Below are 19,358 nucleotides of genomic sequence, written 5' to 3'. Positions count from 1 at the left end.
GCTCTGTGGTGAGGGCTCTGGGGTCGTTCCATTCTGTTCCTGGCTTCTGTTGTACGGGCTGTGTCTGTGCGGGCAGGCGGGTGGGCAAGGTGGCTGCCTTCTTTCTTTTAATAGCTGGCACCCAGCTCTGCGCAGAAGGAAGCCCCACGCCAGCGACTTATTGGTCAGCTAGGGGCAGACCACTTCCAATCTCTCTAAATGCGGGATTTTGAAAATGGAAAGGAAGAGATTGAAACAATCGGGCAGTTTTCTCCAGATGAGGGAGAAGATTTTTTGGAAGGGGGAGGAGCGCACTGGCTTGAAGGTGGGAAAGGCTGTGCCAGGTTCAAGTTTCAGCTCCACTCCCTCCGACCCCCTGCTTTCACCTTTCTCTGGGCTTAGAAAGGCTCAGGAACCCCAGCTGGGTGAAACTCCAGGAAATAAAAGTAGCCCCAATGCCGTCCTCACCAGTTAAGGCACAACCTGGGCTGCATAGAAAAAGAACCCACTCTCCGCGAAAAGACTCATATTAGGTCACATCAGATATGAATCATTAGCCCCACTTTGTAGATGAGGAAACAGGCTCAAGTGGGTTAAGTACATTGTCCAGATAGTAGCAGCGGCAGGATTCAAAGCCACTCATCGTACCCCACATCTTTTAGAATCTTACACTTTAACTGGGGAGACAGGAAGAGCCTTGGTGTAATTATAGTACAACAGAAAATAGTATGTATTACAGTTAATATTAACTTTTTTGAATGTCCTTTTCTTCCCAGTCAGTCATTTATTCAATGACAATTTTATTCATTCATTCACCACAACGCTGTTGTATTGTTTACTGCATGTGTCCAGGTACCATGCTAAGTGCTAGGCATACATCAGCAAGTGAAATTAGAACAGATCTCTGGCTTCTATGAATGGGGATAGTAATAGTATAGTAACAGTGCAACCCTCAAAGGGTTGGATGAAGTGAGATGGAACCTGGGAAGCATTACTGTTGAGAAGCAGCAGCAGGAGGCCTAGATGAAGAGGAGGGGAGGGAGAAGGAAGGAGAGGAAGGAGCAGAGAAGTTAGAATGACCAGAGTCTCCACACTCCACCAGGGACTTGTGCCTGGTTCACGGGGATGCAGTCAAGTGCACACAGCACAGTCAGCCTCTGCCTCAAGTGCCCAGGAAGCTGTTTGAGCCCCTGCTGTTCAGATTCTCCATTTAGGGGTTACAACCGTGGGTTTTGAAGAGTCTGCAGTTTTGGCACATGCTAGTTGGAGATGACAAGAAGAGGCCTGAACAGTCTCTGAGAGGACTAGCATCTCTCTGAGTCAGTGCTGGCCAGGCTGAGAACGGTCCCACGGTGTCACCCTTCTGATGCATCTGCCGACTTCCTCAGTGGTCAGGATGGCATTTTCATAGGACTCAAGTTTAGCTTCAAGTGCCTGCCCTTGCCCTTGGGGAAGGAAGCTTGTCTACACTCACAGGACTTGTTGGTAGCAAAGCCAAGACTAGACCCCAAGTCTCTAGACCATACATGGTTGTCAGAGCAGCTCACCTTGGCCTTCCAGGGTGGTTTTAGGACTCAATTGAAAGACCCTTCTCCATCCACTTACCTCTCCACTTACAATGCCATGTCCTGAGAATCCTGTCCTTCTTTCTTTTAGCTGACCGGACATGTCTGTTCTAATAGAATGGTGTTGGATGGATGTGTGAGACAGAGCAGCCATAAATATTCTGGGACGTTTGACTTGTTAACTTTCCTTCCATCCTGAGTGGTGTAATAGGTGTAAGATAACTACCTTTAAAATTAACCATCACTTTTGTGAGGAAGGTGAACTGATAAATCTTGCCTTGAAGCTATTACCCACCTGAGTGATGCTCTGGGACTTTCCTTCCCCAGAATTGTTACTAACTCTTGCTAGAATGATAGTTTTGTTCTTCTTCCTTTTCTAAAAAAAAATTCTGGGTTTGAGGTCACAAGATCATATTGCATACTACCTTGATGTCATGCTGCCAGAATAAAGGCATTTTCCCCTAATATTGAGATTATCAGCTTGATAAGGGCAGTGAGCACCCGGCTGGCTGTCCTGGTGTTTACAGCAATTACACAGGTGTATAATTGCATGGGGATGTTTGTTTGCTCAGCCCTTGCTCAGCCGGGCAGCACTACAGGTTGGGCCAGGGAGAGAGCTGTTCAGTTTATTTTCCTTTGGCTGGGAACTGTGGAGATGAATAGAGGGAGGGGAATCGGGTTGAGAGATTGTTGCCAAGAGCAATTTGGAGTCTCCTTCATATTAGTCAGAGATTGTGTTTTTCCTTTCTAAAGCCGCCTGTTTCATAGTAACTTCCATGGAGGATTTCATTTCCATCGTGTGTGTGTGTGCGTGTGTGTGTGTACACGCTTGTTAATTTTTGTTTTGATTTTTAACTTGCACTTCTCATGACTTAGCAAGAAAAAAGAAATGGCGTGAGGAATGGGTGATGAAACAGGCCCCTTATATCATGCATTCTGCATGTCCTTGCTTAATAAATTTGAATGCTGATAGACCCTGAGGTACCAGGATAGAGTAAAATAAGTAATTCCTTTGAAGGGAGAGTTTATCTTCAGTGGGTGACTTTCAGAATTGCAGCATGATTTCACTTTCCCGCTGTACATTTTGATCCTGTGTTTAGATAAATAGGAATGCTTTCTCTCTTCTGTCATTTTCCCTTTTGTTCCATTTGGAAGGCCCCCTCCATCTGAGCCTTGCTTGGAAGGGGATCAGCTAGAGTGGGCCTCCTTCCACCTCATTCTCACCCATGCACCTCCCTCCTCCATGCTGGAGGCCAGCTAGTGAGAAGGAGGTTTCCCCTGTGGGGTAAGAGCTATCCCCCAATGGTGGCTTGGCTTGTGTGTGCATGGAACACAGAACAGGAAAGCTTGCATGACCACAGGCTGCCCCTCCTAGGGCAGGAACCCTGGAGCAAGCTGTAATTCATCTGTCAGCAACTGAGTCCATCCACTGAACAAATTGAGTGGAGTAACTCCGAGACTCCAAACTTGAAAAATTACCTAATAATATGGTACACGATCTATGTCGGGTTTTTCAAATTAGATGCAAACCAGATGCAAATGTACACGTGACCCTTCTGAATAATATGATATAACTGGACTTGGTCTTCAGGAAAATCTGTGCTGCCTACACATATGAGTTGTACATGTACATGCAGGGTTGTTGCTTTCTTGGCTATGGATTCTGGCTGACAATTCTGTTCAGTCATTTCTGGAGACAACAGGTTGATCCATTGGACTTTCTGGAGCCACTGGGAGAGGCCACTGGAGAGGTGACAGTGGTCTCAGTTCCTGTTGATACTTGCCATCCATAACTCCTAGGGAAATCTAGCAGAGGCTGCCTCTATTAAGCATAACCTATGCAATAGAAACTTTTCTAATGCTTGTTTTGTTTCTGTGTTTCTGTTTTTCTTTCTTTTTTTTTTTTTTTGAGACAGAGTCTTGCTCTGTTGGCAGGCTGGAGTGCAGTGACACGATCTCGGCTCACTGCAACGTCTGCCTTCTGGGTTCAAGTGATTCTCCTGCCTTAGCCTCCCCAGTAGCTGGGACTACAGGCATGCAACACTACACCCAGCTAATTTTTGTATTTTTAATAGAGACGGGATTTCACCATGTTGGCCAGTATGGTCTCTATCTCTTGACCTCGTGATCTGCCCAACTCGGTCTCCCAAAGTGCTGGGATTACAGGTGTGAGCCACTATGCCTGGCCATTTCTTTTTTTCTTAATAAAAAATAAATAAGATTTATTGAGATGTAATTCATGTAGCATACAATCCACCCACTTAAAGTGTAAATTCAATGGTTTTTGGCATATTTGGAGGGCTGTGTAACCATTACCATAATCAGTTTTATAGTATTTTGATTACTCCAAAGGAAGTACTGTACCCATTAGCAGTCACTGCCCATTTCATCCCAAGCCCCTGTCCTAGGTTACCAATAATCTGCCTTCTGTCTATATAGATCTGCCTATTCTGGACCTTTCATATAAATTGAATCAGATAATATGTGGTCTTTTGTGACTAGGGTCTTTCAACTAACCTAACACTTTTGATCATTCATGTATCAGTACTTTATGTCTCTTTATTGCTGAATGATATTCCTTGTGTAGATGTACCACATTTTATTTACCCATTCATAATGATATTTACCCATAATGGGTAAATCCATTTACCCATGATGGATATTTAGGTTGTTTCCATATTTGGCTTTTGTAAATAATGCTGTTTTGAGTAATCATTTGCAAGTTTTTGTGTGGACCTATGTTTTCATTTCTTTGAGGTATATACCTAGAAGTAGAACTGAGGGGTCATATGGTAACTCAATATTTAAGCTTTGGGAAACTACCAGAGTGTTTTTCACAGTGGCTGTACCATTTTACATTCGCACCAGTAGGTGTGTGATGGTTCCAGTTTCTCCATATCCTCACCAACACTTGTTAATAATATGTCCTTTTTATTATAGCCATTCTACTTTTAAGGGTTTATATGCCCAAGGGAGCAGTACCCAAGAAATATTCTGGGATCAGCTCAGTCATGTTTGCTTTCTATAGGTAGAGTGAGAGCCATTCAGACCTCTTGAGCGTCCTGCACCCCTGATGTTTCCTCTGCATGTCCCAGAGCTCTATACTGAGCTTTTCCTCTGTGTTCTGATAGGATAGTCGCTTTTTATGGCTGGGTGCTCTATTTCATGCTGATATTTCAGCTCCACAGTGGAATAATTTTGTCCCAGTGTTATGCCTACAGGACTGAACAGGATCACTAACAGTCTTCACAAACACAAATTTGAGCCAAGTGGTATGAGGGGACTCACCTAGGTTGAACACTACCAAATATTAGCAAAAAAACCCTATCTTTTCATCAGCACATCCTAAGTCCTGGTCATTAGCCATTCTGTGGCCTCATATTCAGTGCAGCCAAACCTGAGGGCCAGAAATGAATTCCAGTGCTTCTTAGAAGTTATTGTAATGGAGTTTGGGTTGTGTGACCCAAGAGCAGTCTGGACTCCGCTCTGCTACGAATGGACTCTCCACCATCAAATAGTGCTTAGTCCAGAAGTTCCTAAACCTGATTACATGTGCAATCACCTATAAAGTCTTTTAAAAGATTATAGGCCAGGCACCATTGCTCACACCTGTAATCCCAACACTTTGGGATGCCAAGGCAGGTAGATGACTTGAGGTCAAGAGTCCAAGACCTGCCTGGCCAACATGGTGAAATCCCATCTCTACTAAAAATACAAAAATTAGATAGGCATGGTGGTGCACACCTGTAATCCCAGCTACTAGGGAGGCTGAGGCAGAACTGCTTGAACCCAGGAGGTAGGGGTTGCAGTGAGCTGAGATGGGACCACTGCACTCCAGCCTAGGTGACAGAGCAAGACTCTGTCTCAAAAAAATAAATAATAATAAAAGACGATAGATGCCCATGTCTACCCGAGAAGTATGGAAGTTGAATTTCAATAGAGGCCACCAGGTGCCTGGAGGTGACTGTGGTGTAGTCCGACAACACTTTTTAGCCTCCATGTGCCTCAGTTTCCTTATTTGAAATGGGCAGTTGGATGGATTACTCTGGTGTTCTCTGCAGAGATTCACACAGCTGGTTCAAGCACAACAGATCTGCGTGTCTGGTTTTGCACAAAATGTTATTTGTAAAAGGCTTCTGCTGCTAAAAATGATTCAGAGAGCCCTTGAGTAGATGGTTTCTGAAGTTCAGCTTTGACCTTTCTGAGCATTGAGGACAATTGTTCCAACTTCTCGGAGGAGGATTAACAGAATCATACAAATGGCAGTTACTTGGTAAGAGAGTCGTGCTCTTCAAGGGCAAGGACCAGATCACCCATGTTGTTGCCCTGGCTAGCTGTGTGCACAGCTGCGATATGGTAAGACTGACCTAGCATCATTTTCTTCTCCCTCCCCGCTCAGGCTCATCCCTGCCCGCTTCCCTTGAAGCCCCCAGAGCCTTACTCCTCTTCTTCTATTATTATTTCTAATAGCAGCCCAGAGTGTCATTCATTCATTCAACCAACATTTCCCAAACACCTCCTGTAGATGACAGATTGACTAAAGCTCCATTTCTGTCTCAAATAATGCACCAGCACATTTTAAGCAGAGAAGCAGCCTGAAGTTAATCTGTAGAGGGGCAACTTCAGGGCTCCTTGATTGGGATGAAGGAGGATTTTGGAGGTGCCTGCATTCACAGCATGTAGGTAAGGCAACTCCACCCCTAACCCTGTCTGCAAGCTCTGCTCCCTTACCCTCCCCCACTGGGGCTCTGCTGTCAGCAGGCTGCTCAGCAAATGCTTCTGTCATCCCTAGTCTCAGCCAGAGACCGCCTTCCTCCTCAACTCCCACCTGCTAGGGAGCAGGCAGGCAGAGGAGGGAAAGGGAGGGCTGGTTTATTTGGAGATCTGAGCTCCACACTCCAGTCCTTGGCTTCCACCCCATAACCCTGACTGGACAATTCACAGGACAGCTGTGCTGTAAGGACTGAAATAATCACCATTTATTAAAGCTTTGTGGCGGGAGTGGGGGATGGAGGAGGGACCAAAGGTCTCATTTCTGCCTTTCAACAAGACAGAGGCCAGGTGAGGAAACTTGAGGCCAGGACTTGATGCAGTGGCATGCCTGGAGCCTCTCCCTCCCTTCCTGGCAAATGCACGCACCAGTGACATTAGAGCCATGGCTTTGGGGTGTTTTGAGAGTTTTTTTTTTTTTTTAAATAGAAGGAAAAAACCTTGAAGGTTCATTTGAATAGGGATTAATGTCTCTGTGGCCTGGACCTGCAGAGAAGGAGAAATTCTAGAAGGGTGGAAGTTACAATGAAATGAAAGGGTCTGATCTGCCTCTGACTGATCAGGGAGGCCTCCTCAGTGGTCAGCTTTAAAGGAGCATGTTTGGGGTAAGTTTTCTGGGCATGGCTGTGTTTTTCTTTGGACTCTCTCTGGGTGTGTGTGTGTGTGTGTGTGTGTGTGTGTGTGTGCGTCCTCAGTTAATACCTAGACTTTGATTCTAACCAGTAGATGGGGACATGGGGAGGTTGTGAAGCCACGCTGAGTGTGTCTTTGACCTCTCGCTTTTCGCCACTCCCCTTGGGCGGTTTTTTGCAGGGCAGTGAAACAGGCATCTGTAGCACACTTTATTTTCCTGGTGTCTTCATACTTTTCCTGCACTGCCCAAATTCCTCTACCCACCCACTGAGACCCACCCATACAGGAATCTGTGTTCCAAAATCACCCCATCTAAGCTCTCAGCACCGTTTCAAGCCCCTCCCTTCATCCCCTCGTTCTGATGATCAAACCTAGTTATTAGGAAAAGCCAGTTCTTGGCACAAATTCACATTAAGGTGTGGAAGAGACACTCACTACTACATGGTCTCCTTCTCAGGGTGCCTGTATTTGAAAGAGGAGGCTTACCAGCACACAATTCTTTCCTTTTTAAAAAATGTATTATTTTTATTTCAATAGCTTTCAGGGTACAAGTGGTTTTTGGGTACACGGATGAATGCTGTAGCGGTGAATTCTGGGATTTTAGTGCACCCCTTACCCAAGTACTGTACATCATACACGATGGGCAGTTTTGTATCGCTCACCCGTTCCTACCCTCCCCCTCTGAGTCTCCAGTGTCCGTTATCCCACTCTGATTGCCTTTGCGTACCCGTCGCTTAGCTCCCACTTATAAGTGAGAACACAGGGAATTCGGTTTCCCCTCCTGAGTTACTTCACTTAGAATACTGGCCTCCAGCTCCATCCAAGTTGCTATAAAAGACATTATTTTGTTCCTTTTCATGGCTGAGTCATACTCCATGGAGAATATACGCCACATTTTCTTTACCTGCTTGTTGGTCGTTGGGCACTTAGGTTGGTCCTGTGTCTTTACAATTGTGAACTGGCCAGCACACATTTCTAATGGTGGGACTCAGGCACGAGGAAAAAGCAAAGTCAGGTCCTCTGGACAGTGTATGGGGAAGGGGATGTCCTAGACCCCTTTAATCACGCCACATTGCTAGCTGTTTGTGAGGCCAGTGCATGGGAACAGCCTGGCAGGCAGCTGGGTGGAGAGGAGGATGAAGGGCCAGAGTGAGGGCACCTTGGGGGGAACGGTCAGTCCGAGGCACTGCAGGGAGAACCAGGGACTTCCCAAAGGTCAAGCAGAGCTGGACAGGCCGGAGGCTGATGTTCAGGCAGGCATGAGTGATTTTCCTTCCTGCAGGCCTGTGGATCTCTTCAAGGTAACAGTAGGTATGACCCAGGGAAGGTGGGAGAACAAATGCAGCAAACACAAAGATGGAGCTTAAGGGGTCCTCCAGATGACTCAGGCCTTGGGGAGGAGGCTTCTTGGCTGGGCTGGGCGGCCTCTGGCTAGCCCTGTGGACGCGCAGCTGTGGGGTTCTCAAATCCGCTGCCTCTTTCTCGCTGTCGTCTCCCGCCACAGCTCCCTGCCAAGGGGACAGCTTCTCTCCATGTTCCCTCCCGTCCCTCCTCTCCCACTCCCGTAGTGCACCCTCTGAGTGAACCTGGCCTCCAACTCTTGGAAGCTTTTCCAGTAACACAGTGGTGAACTCTCTGCAGCCCCGAAGCTTGAGCATCGGCCAACCCCAGAGCCCACGCTGGGATGAAAGACCGAGTGAGCCTCATGTTGGGGGAGCTGAGGGGAGAACAGTGGGGCCCTCGGGGGAGAAACACTGGCCCACAAAGCCTTCCCCAAAACCAGTGGGGGCCATCGAAGGTGAGGCCTCATCAGCAAGGACAAAGCAGCACCTACTGTGCTCAGAACACATGCTGACCCCTGCAGGACAACTGTGCAGATCTTTGACCCCTGCCTCTAAAGGGTTGTCATCCATTTAGCCAGGTAAGACCCAACTAAAAATAAAGCAAGATTCTACAGCATCAGGCATGACATTCAACTGAGTGGTGCAGAGAGACGGTGCTGTTCAGTGTCAGAGCAGGGGGATGAGGTCTTGACTGAGGGCTGAGAGGAGCCTTCAGGGACGTGCTCCGAGCTGGGACTGATGATGAAGCTGCATGGCACAGCTTCTTAGCACATAGTCTTGGGAATTAGGGCCTGGTTTGTGTCCTACCTCTGTCATCTGCAGGCTCCGTGGCCTTGGACTAGTTAATTAACCTCTCTGTGCTACAGCTTCCCAATTTGCAAAATGGGGATGGAGCCTCCTCGGGTGGATGTGAAGACTGAATGAGAAAAGCCATCAGTGCCTGGCCTGTTGTGCATACTACATGAGTGGTGGCCTTCACTATTTTGCTTTCCTCCTCCCTCTCCCATCACTATTTCTCTTGCTCCCCTTCCTTCTCTGCCCTAAGGCTGCGGATGGTCACTCTGTCCTGGGCCCAGGCAGAAAGGTAGAAGACATTTTCTCTGTTTCCTGAGGCCAGCAGGACTTTAGGTCCTCCACACACATGCTCAGCCTTATGAGGGACTCCAAGAGGATTGCCCCTACCAGGTTGAAAAACTCCACAAACTCAGCATAGAGCTCTGGTCTTCCCACCTTTCTCCCAGCACACACCCTTCTTAGAGGGATTGCTGAAACCCAAAGCAATGGAAGTGTCACATGCCACTCAAAAACAAGGCTGGTTCATCACAGTGGCCCACGGCAAGCAGGTGTCCCCATGTAACAAGAAGCCAATGAGGACACCTCCCCCGGGGAGCTAGAATGGGCTGACATTTTTAAAACCAGCTAAGCAACACACTCTGGAAGGCAGGGCAGGCTGGAGTCCACAGTCAGTTCCATGTGATTGGATTGAAGAGCCACTGGGGGTCACATTGTCTAGAGCCATCCCCACTCTGATAAGGACAGAGGGGAGTGGTGTCCAGGGCTGTCTTCAAGCCCCAAGGTATCAGAGGGCATATTAAAGACACAGGTGTTCTGATGTGATTAATAAAACCCTCCCTAGACCTGTCTATGACAAAATCCTGGTCTGCTCTTAGACTAAATCATTTACTAATGGTAGTGAAAAATGATCTCATAATGGATTTTTTAAAGTAATTATTACCAGAGACTGAGAACAAGGGGAAAAGTCAGTGTGAGAGGTAATAAAGGAAGTAGAAAATACCTGGATGTAAATTTTTGAAATGCTATCCTTTGAAGAAATCCAGTGATATAAAAAATGATGTATCCCTGAAGAATAGTCCTGGCCAAAAGCGCAGCACTTCCCAAGAGTCTGACTGCCTGGTGCACGGTGCCTCCCTCCAGACCCTGCTGCCGGCATGCTAGCTCCCCTTGTCGTGGCAGGGCCCTTCCAGGATCACTTGTCCAAAGTGCACCAGGTAAAGAGAGTTGCACAATGATATCTTGCATTCTTCGAATGTATGGCTAGCAACCTCAGTGCAGCCACACCACACCACAGGGCATCTGCTAGGCATTGTCTCCCGGGCTGCACAGGCAGGGATCCTGCCCTGGATCACCTTGTCTACTGAGGCCACCCCATGAAGGGCAAGGCAGACAACATCAGGACATCAGAAGCTCTCCTGGTGGATGGTGGACCCAGAATATGGGTCTGCCGGAACCCCAAGACCACGCTGTCTCCACAGCACTTCACAGCCTCTCCAGCTGTCATATTGGAGGCCAGCACCTCCATCATCCTTCCCCTGCCTCCTGTGGTCTGGGGAGCAGGGTTAGCAGAATCCTGAAACAAGTTTCCATTTACACCATGGCACAGAGGGCTGTCCATGCACCCCAGGAAGGGGGCTCCCTAGCAAGGCAGCCAGCCACCAGTGGCTCAAGGGTGCAAAAACAGATGTCTGTAAGGCAGCCAGAGGGAGACGCACCCTTCTTCCTGGGGACACTGTCTAGTCCAGAATTCCATTCAGGAGTGAGATCCCTGCCACGCTTCCACAGCAGGATGCCCTTACTGGATAAGAATCCACTTAGATCTGGGTCCCAGCCTCAGTTCACTCGCTTTCTGAGTCACTGAAGTCTTCTTGGAAATTCTGAGTCTCAGGTTGTTTATCTGTTCAGTGGGATAATCATAGCTGTCCTCTGAGCTGATGAGAAGATCAAAAAGATAAATTATGCAATATATCTAACATACAGCAGCTTTAATTTTGAAAGTAGTTTTTGACTCAGAGCTCCCTTTCAGCAAACCTCTGCTCCTCCCCTGCTTCCCAGTGGCCCCTGCATTCTGCCTGTGGCCCTGGCATTTCTCCTGCCACAGCTGACGAAAGCTGACGGTTGGCTCAGCAGTTGCTGCCCCTGCCTTGACCTGGCGCTAGAGTCCATCCTGGCTGTCTCCACTAGCCACTGCTGCTGTCCTCAGGGTGGAGGGGTAGAGGGGAACACTGCAAGGGGCTTTCTCCCAACCAGTGTTAAACTTCCGCCTGTCCACTTCCCAAAAGCTGTCCTTGCTTTCCTGCTTTCTCACCTACCCCTGCTTTTTGAGGAACTGGAGCCCTGTGGGCTGGCTCAGATAGCACTTCACAGACACCAAACCAAAAATGCCAGCCAGCATCCTATGAGGATTCCCAGGTCTCAGCTACCTGAGGGTGAGTGCTCAGCCTGAATCCCAAGGTGCTGGAACCATCAGCCCACCATCTCCAAACCCGTGTGGTGCCCAGAGACCCTAGTAATCCTCACACAGGCCAGAACAGCGGGGAGGGGGTGGGGGGATGGGGGGGCACATGCAGTTTCATCCCACTCTCTTCCAGCTGGCTCCTCTGTAGTGATAATGAACTTAATCAATATGCAATCTACAATAACTCAGTAGTAAAAGTTTGTGTAAAAGGTAATTAGTAACAAAACACTTTGGTTCCCAAAGGTGGTTGCTTGCATTTAGCTTGGCTCTAAGGACTCTGGTACAGATTCCATTCCAGCATGTGCTGTTGACTTCCGGGAAAGGTACCTGCTACCCAGTATCTCCTAACACGTTCACCTGAGGGACCCATTCCCACCTCCTCCCGTCCCAGGCTTGCCCGAGAGTTGCAGTCAGGCAGACAGACTGCAGGCTTTGCTCGGCTTTTTCATCAGCCCCAGAGAATCTGACATTTCTAGGTAGAGGTCACCACGCCCCAGAGTAACTGATGCCAATTAAAGGGGCCCAGGCTTCCTGGAGAGTTGGGGAGATAGTACCCAGCCTGTGATCCCCAGGTTGTGGGGTTAACGTGACAACTGAAATAATTCCTCACAGAGAGCTTTGCCTTAATTGGCATTTTTCCTGGCTGGCTGAGCCCTGCAGGAAAGAAACCATCTCACTGTCCCCAGGCTACATCACCTCCTGTCCATCAGGGACCCCAGAGCTGAGCATCGAACATAAAATATGAGAGAAACAATCCTTCATATTAATAGAAAAGATTGTAATGTACATGTTTGTGTTACAATCTCATTAATAAAAACATACGTGACCATTTCTATGGAGAGCTATATTGGAAGGATGCATCCTGCAGCACTTATTTCTGTATTCACTATTCTTACAGCGCTCAAAGCCCAAACTACAAAATTAACCTTGAATGTTACCATGTGACTGACTTTTCAGTATCATCTTCCCTCTTTCTGAAAGGCTGGGTTCTCAGGACAGTCGACCAGGAAGCAGTTAAGCATGCAGGATGTTTGCTAGGAGTGTTCAGGGGATCAACTCCTGCAAGAGACAGGGTAGGGAGGGAGACGCTGCAGCAATGCCAGCCCTACCACTTATGCCAACCCCACAGGGACCTCTGGGGCTGAAATGGCCTCTTCAAGTTTGTCCCAGCTTGGGCCAAAATGCCCAGGCCTCTGATGCCCTGCGTAGTCATTGAATGTGGGCGGTTCCTGGAGGGTGTGACTTTGGGCCAGGTGGCTCTCTGCAACCCTGACGGTGTTGTCCTGAGCTGAGGGCTGAATGCTGACCTTGCTCTCAGCAGCTGGGGCCACCATCTGGGTGGCTCATCTCTGTGCCCTCCGCAGCCTGGATATGGCTCATTTTTCTCATTCATTTGTAAACTTCCTAGAGGGAGGAAGTATATCATATATTGCTTTCTCTGTCCCCCTTGATGGGTGATCTCAAAGCAATCAGTGATCCACGTGGAGGTATACCCATAGGCATCAGACTTGCTTGCTCTCTCTCTGTCTGGGGGCAGATCACCCAGGTGTCCACAGCTGCCAGGAGAGAGACGCTACAGCCCAGAGTGTCAGCCCCCTCTGGACAGAGCCCCAAGGACAGGTTCAACCAGTTCTGTAGATCCACATCCCCTCCTGCAAGGAGTCAGGGTCCAAGAGGGAATATTTCAAGCTTCTTGTGTGTGTGTTGGGAGTGAGAGGTGGTTAGAATGCGTGCAGTACATAAGCAGCTCCCATCCAATCTGTTCATTCACTCATCTGCTCATTCATTTGTTTACTGAGCATCTACCGTGTTGCTAATACAGTACCATGGAGGCTCAGGTATGGGTAGCTCTTCTTCCCCCTGGGGTGGACTGAATGCACAGCAGGCCAGGAATCCTCGAACCTTCCACACCACCCCTACCACCTACCCAGGGAGTACTTGCTTGAGTCACTTGACCTCTGGCTCCCATAAGCCCAGAGCAGCTGGTTCATTCACAAGGAAGGCCCCTCCCCACCACCTGAACACCAACCCTTGTATTTTGCTGTCCATTTCAGATACTTCACCAGAGCATGTTGTAACATATTAATTCAGTAATCACGGGAATTACTATGACCCCAGCCCTCACCAGCCTCAGCTGCTCTGGGCCTTCTCAGAAGAACTGGCTGCAACCATCTGGCACCCCACATTGAATGGTGCCTGTTGCTTGGAGGCCTCTCATACAGGGAGCGTGCACGTGGGCAGGACAGCAGAGATAGTCTTTGCCCTCCACCTCACACACACCATACTCCAGCATCTGTGTGCCTCTGAAATAAAGATGAAACAACTACATCTTCATTAACAAAAGAGAAAAAATATTATCAACGATCAGTAGCCAAAAGTAGGAAAATGGTAATATCAATTGTTGACCATCCATTCAGTCAACTATTATACGCCATTCAAAGGACAGATCCAGACGCTGTACAGCCACATGGACTGGGTTCCGAAGCCCTGAAGAACTGTGCTCTCCCACCTCTGTGCCTAACTGGCCTGTGGTGGCACTGCTGTCGGTCCAAGAAGATCTGTTTCCACAGCATCTGAGAGGTTTGGTCACCATAACATGAACAGCCAGATCTAGGTGGCTCCAATCTCACCTGGCCTGGCTGCAGGAGGCTAGCACCTCCTCCCCTCACCGTGGGAAACCTCCCATTATGCTGTAAGTCAGCAGGGACTGCAGCATGTCACTGGCCCCCAGGCACAGATCCGCTCAGGCCTGAATGCTGCATCCTCCACATCTGTGGGTCTCTGCTGCTACCTGGTGAGAACAATGTCTCCTCTAAAGCCATCCTGAGTCTTCAGAGCACCAGAGCCACTCTGTGCCCAGCACAGCCTTGCCCTCTCCCTGCACCCACTTTGCCATCAGGGCCCAGGTGCCCCGAAGTGCTCAGCCTCTCTCCTAAGCCCTTATTTCACAGATAGAAACCTGCCTCTCAGGCCAGGTGATGACTCACACCATCAGTCTTACTGTCTTCTACCTTACCCAGCCTCTTTCATTCAATCCAAAAGCCTTCATGCAAATTGCTGCCCATCAGTTTCACATACAGCTAAATCCAGAATCCCATGTGCCCTAGGGAGACACCCTCCTAGAGCCACTGTTACTGCAGGTGTGTACAAATGGAAGGCACCCCATCCAGGCTCAGAGGGAGCTAAGAAGTGGATACAGGGGTGGTAAAGTGTGCAGGCTGGGAGTAGTTCTAGCATGTGCATTGCTTAAATTGCCCTTTAATATTTTTGTACAATAAAGAGTATTAGAGTATTAAGCCAACTTAAAAATGAAAAGAGTTGTAGAAGTTTCAAGACACACAAGCAAGAGCAGCTGGGATGGCATTCTGTCCCTGGGTTCTGATGACAGTGGAGGGACACAGGCTGTGAGACATGACCACATGCTGCCTGAGAGTTGCTTATGCAATGGTTTTGCCACCAGATGGGTGTTCCACCTCCTCTTCCTCCCCCACCCACCATTCCTGGGTTATGGCCTGCTGATGGCCTGGATCTCTGTCTTTGAGGGACAGCTTTCTTTCAACTTGGTTAGAAGCCTGGGAAGAACCGTGCTCTTGGGCACAGCTCTCCAGGGAGCACAGGCATAGGTATGAGAAGAGGCTGGCTTCCCCAAGACCAGGGGCAGCTCTGGGGTTCTGGCAGAGACTCCTGAGGCACCCACTTACTGTCTTGGTGCTTCCCAAAATCAGTCAACCTCCTGTGGCCATGCTGCTTCCCTTCAGGGATGTAAGTGTGCAAACTGACCTTGCTTCTCCCCAGCACCCTCTGCAGGCAAGGCAGGCAAGGCCTGGAGCTCTGATTGTGAGAATGATGCCAAAGGAGCCGCTTCATTTAGTCTCCAAGTGAATGGGATTGTGCAGACCTACCTGCTGGGCAGCAGGTTAAAGTCCCTTCGCTTCCCACTTTCCCTCCTCCCCCAGTGTCCACCAGTTCCTATGCACATCCCTGACCTGACCGCTTTTTTCTTTTCTTTTGTGATGGAGTCTCGTTCTGTTGCCCAGGCTGGAGTGCAGTGGTGTGATCTCGGCTTACTGCAAGCTCCACCTCTTCAGTTCAAGTGATTCTCCTGCCTCAGCCTCCCAAGTAGCTGGGACTACAGGTGCCTGCCACCCAATTTTTGTATTGTTGGTAGACGTGGGGTTTTGCCATGTTGGCCGGGTTGGTCTCGAACTCCTGACCTCAAGTGATCTGCCCACCTCAGCTTCCCAAAGTGCTGGGATTACAGGTGTGAACCATTGCGCCCAGCCATTACCTGACCACTTCTTTCACCTCCACTGCTGCCTCTGAGGTCCAGTGCTCTCAGCTCCCACTTCAACTCCTATCTCCCTGCTTCTGCTCGGAGCCTTCTCACACACATTCCGCCAGAGTCATCTTTTAAATCATAAGTAGGATCTGTCATTCCACTACTTCCAACTCCTCAGTAGTTCCCCATTGTAATTAGATTGGATTTCAAATTCCTTACTGTAGCCCAAGGTCTTGCTAGTCAGAGGTCTGTCCGCGGGGAGCAGAAGCTTGGGCTCCACCTGGAAATGTAGCATTTCAGACCCACCCCAGATCTACTGAATCAAAATCCCTGGGGTTGTGTGCACATGACAGCTTGAGACACACTAGCCTAAGGGACCCTCTGCATTCTATCCATCCATTCCCTTCAACCTCATGTCAACCAACACACTCCAGACTCAAAGGGCCTTCTCTCAACCCCAACTATTAAAGTACCCCTCCCCAAGCCACTTACAATTTCATTCCTGTTTCATTTTCTCTGGAGGGCTCATCGCCATCAATGAGATTGTTATGTTTGTATGTCCTCACCATAGTGTCTTCCAGGCCTATCACAGTCCTGGAGCTCAGGGGAGACCCAAGCAAACCAACACACATTTGCTAGGCACCGAGCTTCAGCCTATGCAAGCTGCCTGGGCCCACCAGGGGTTCCTGTCACATGTCAACTATGATTCAAAATGTAGATACGTAGTCTTCAATGAATAATAACATTAACAAAAGACAAAAAGTAGGTATACACTTTGAATGAGAATACAAATGAGAAATGCCGCCATTCCCCAAAGTGCACTTGGTTGGAAAAAGAGATGGAAAGGGAGGTGCCTGGTGGTTTCAGGGAAGGAATGTGTGGAACGCAAGTCTTCCATGAGCATGGGGCTGGCAGTAGGAACAAAGACTCACCGGCATTGGGCTTGCGGTGATGTCCTGGCTCCTCCTCACCTGGTGGAAACAATTCATCAGTCTTCAAAGGTTACAAAGATCAGGTGCCATTGTTTTTCATCTCTTCAACCGAGGTGCAAACAAAGGAATGGGAGGAATAATACCCTTCAGTGTAGAGTCTTGGTTCTCAGAAGTGTGTCCCCTGGACCAACAGCACCAGCATCACCTGGGAACTTGCTGGAAATAAAGAGTCTTAGGGCCCTCTGTGAACCTACTGAATCAGAAACTCGGGATAGGACACAGTGATCTTTGCTTTAACAAGCCATGCAGGTGATTCTGATGAACACTGAATCACCTGAAGTTTGAGATTGATGTGCTAATTTTTTTTGTTATAAAATAATTTATTATAGAAAATTTAGAAAATCAGAAAGGTAAAAGATTAAAGCATCAGTAATTCTACCACTCAGAATGGACTCCTTAGGAATCTACATCAGGCAGAAAGAAAAAAAGAACTCCAATTGATACTGTTCATGTTTTTATGTAGCTTCTCAACCTGGCAAAAAATATGTATAATTTTCTTCACTTTACAAAATTGAGGTTATTCTGGACATTATGCTGCTTTTATCACTTAGCATTTTATCTGAGCATTTCCTAATCATTCATAGAAAATCTCATTTTAATTTAGGCTGCATACTATTCACTTATGTTAATGTACTACATTAGCTCTATGTTTGGGTAATTTTCTATTTCCCCTAACATAAATGGTACTAGAGTGAATATTCTGGCTCAGAAACCCTGCTTGTTTTCTTAGGATAAGAAAGAGGAAGGACAAGTCAAAGACTAAATATTTCAGGTTTCTTAATTAACTTTTTACTATTAAAAAAGTTTTAAAACACATGTATGTATTTATAACACATATGGCAAAAAAGTTAATATATTAACCCTATGAAAAGAGCTTTCGTTTCCTTAAAAGAAAGGAATACGTTTCAATGGCACAAAAGGGGAAAAGGAAATGACAGCTGAGGAATACAGGATTTCCTATGGCAAATGATCAGTTCACATATCAGAAAAGTTTGATTAGGCTAGGGGCAGTGGCTCACGCCTCTAATCCCAGCACTTTCGGAGGCTGAGATGGGCGGATCACTTGAGGTCAGGAGTTTGGGACCAGCCTGGCCAATGTGGTGAACCCTCCTCTCTACTAAAAATACAAAAACTATCTGGGCGTCATGGTGCGTGCCTGTCGTCCCAACTACTTGGGAGGCTGAGGCAGGAGAATCTCTTGAACCCAGGAGGTGGAGGTTGCAGTGAGCCGAGATCGTGCCGCTGCACTCCAGCCTGGGAGACAGAGTGAGACTGCCTCAATAAAAAAAAAATTTTTTTTTTAAAGAGAGAAAAAGAAAAAAAAGAAAAGATTGGGCATCATTATTAGTCAAAATACTCAGAAGCTCCAAGATACCTTTTTTAAACTCATCAATTTCACAAAGCTTTGTAAAAAAAATTAGAATAGCCAGGGCTGGCAAGTAAAGGTACAGTGAAGTGGAGGTACGGTGAAGTGGACATGCCCACCCATCTCTTCTGGAAGAAATAGAAATTGGTGCCGTCTTTCTGGGGAGCTGCTTGGTATGTTTTACTAAAGATTCGTTCTGCTTGAGTAGCTCATTAGACGCCATAAAGGCTCATCCCAGAGCAATGTTCTGTGTGATGGAACACGTGTTTTGTTGTATAGTCAGAAGAGCTACCTCTGACTGAGGGCGTAGGATACTCCAGGCCCTGTTGTAAGTGCTTCACTGGTGTTAACTTACTGAACCCTTACAACCATCCAGTGAAGGGCTGTTCATTATTCCCATTCTATAGATGAGAAAAGGAGGCCAGAGAGGTCAAGTAACCTGCCTATGGTCACATAGCAGGAAAGTGGCTGAGCTAGTACTTCAACCCGTGGTCTCTCTCTAACACCCTTGCTCTAACTTCTATGGCAGGCTACCTTTCAATATGGCAGAAACTGAGACAGTGAGATTAAGTGACCCTCCTGAGCTATCCAAGACTTCCACTCGTCCCTCTGCTCAGCATTTATTCACGCCTATTAGCCCCCATCTGCCCACCTCGGCTATGGATTCTAGTCTATCCTGCCTCCAAAACACTCTTCGTTTTAAGGCATCTAAATTTCAGATAATGACAGGAAAGACACATGGTTAATAAAGAATAGAAACTTTGCTTTGCCCGCAGAGGACTGGCATGTTCTGGTATATCCAGTTTTGCTTGAAAATATGTGTGGTTTCTTTGGTTGTTGGGTCCTTGGGGGTGATTGGGGATGGGCAGCAGGTGCCAACATATACAGCTGTAACCATGCCCAGCCCAGCTGCATTGCCGGAACCTTCAGAGAGGTAAAAATGAAGTCCATTCTCAGATCATAGTTTGCCCTTCAAATGCCCAGGTGTATGCTAAGTGCCGGGGGAGCCAGGAAAGAATTCTAACATAGAGCCCCTGCCCTTGAGGAATATAACTCCCTTATGCACAGAGCAGACCTATACTCATAGCACGACAGGAGAACTAGTTGGCCTGCACGATGCAGATCCTGTGCTTTCTCCATTTGGTCTCAAGGCTTCTGGTGGAGTTAACCAGGAAGGG

General features: G+C 47.7%; 1 protein-coding gene across 7 annotated transcripts in view; it reads left to right on the top strand.

Annotated features, from left to right (window-relative positions):
• Positions 1–19,358, top strand: part of ZBTB7C (zinc finger and BTB domain containing 7C) — a 367,127-nt gene that overhangs the window by 265,245 nt on the left and 82,524 nt on the right. The gene's annotated exons all lie outside the window — the stretch shown is intronic.

The sequence above is a fragment of the Sapajus apella genome, unplaced genomic scaffold, assembly GCF_009761245.1.
Source record: "Sapajus apella isolate SASKATOON/1434 unplaced genomic scaffold, GSC_monkey_1.0 scaffold109, whole genome shotgun sequence".
NCBI classification, from domain to species: domain Eukaryota; kingdom Metazoa; phylum Chordata; class Mammalia; order Primates; family Cebidae; genus Sapajus; species Sapajus apella.
The sequence above is the reverse complement of the archived record's forward strand: the minus strand, read 5'-3'. Positions and strand labels throughout refer to the sequence as shown.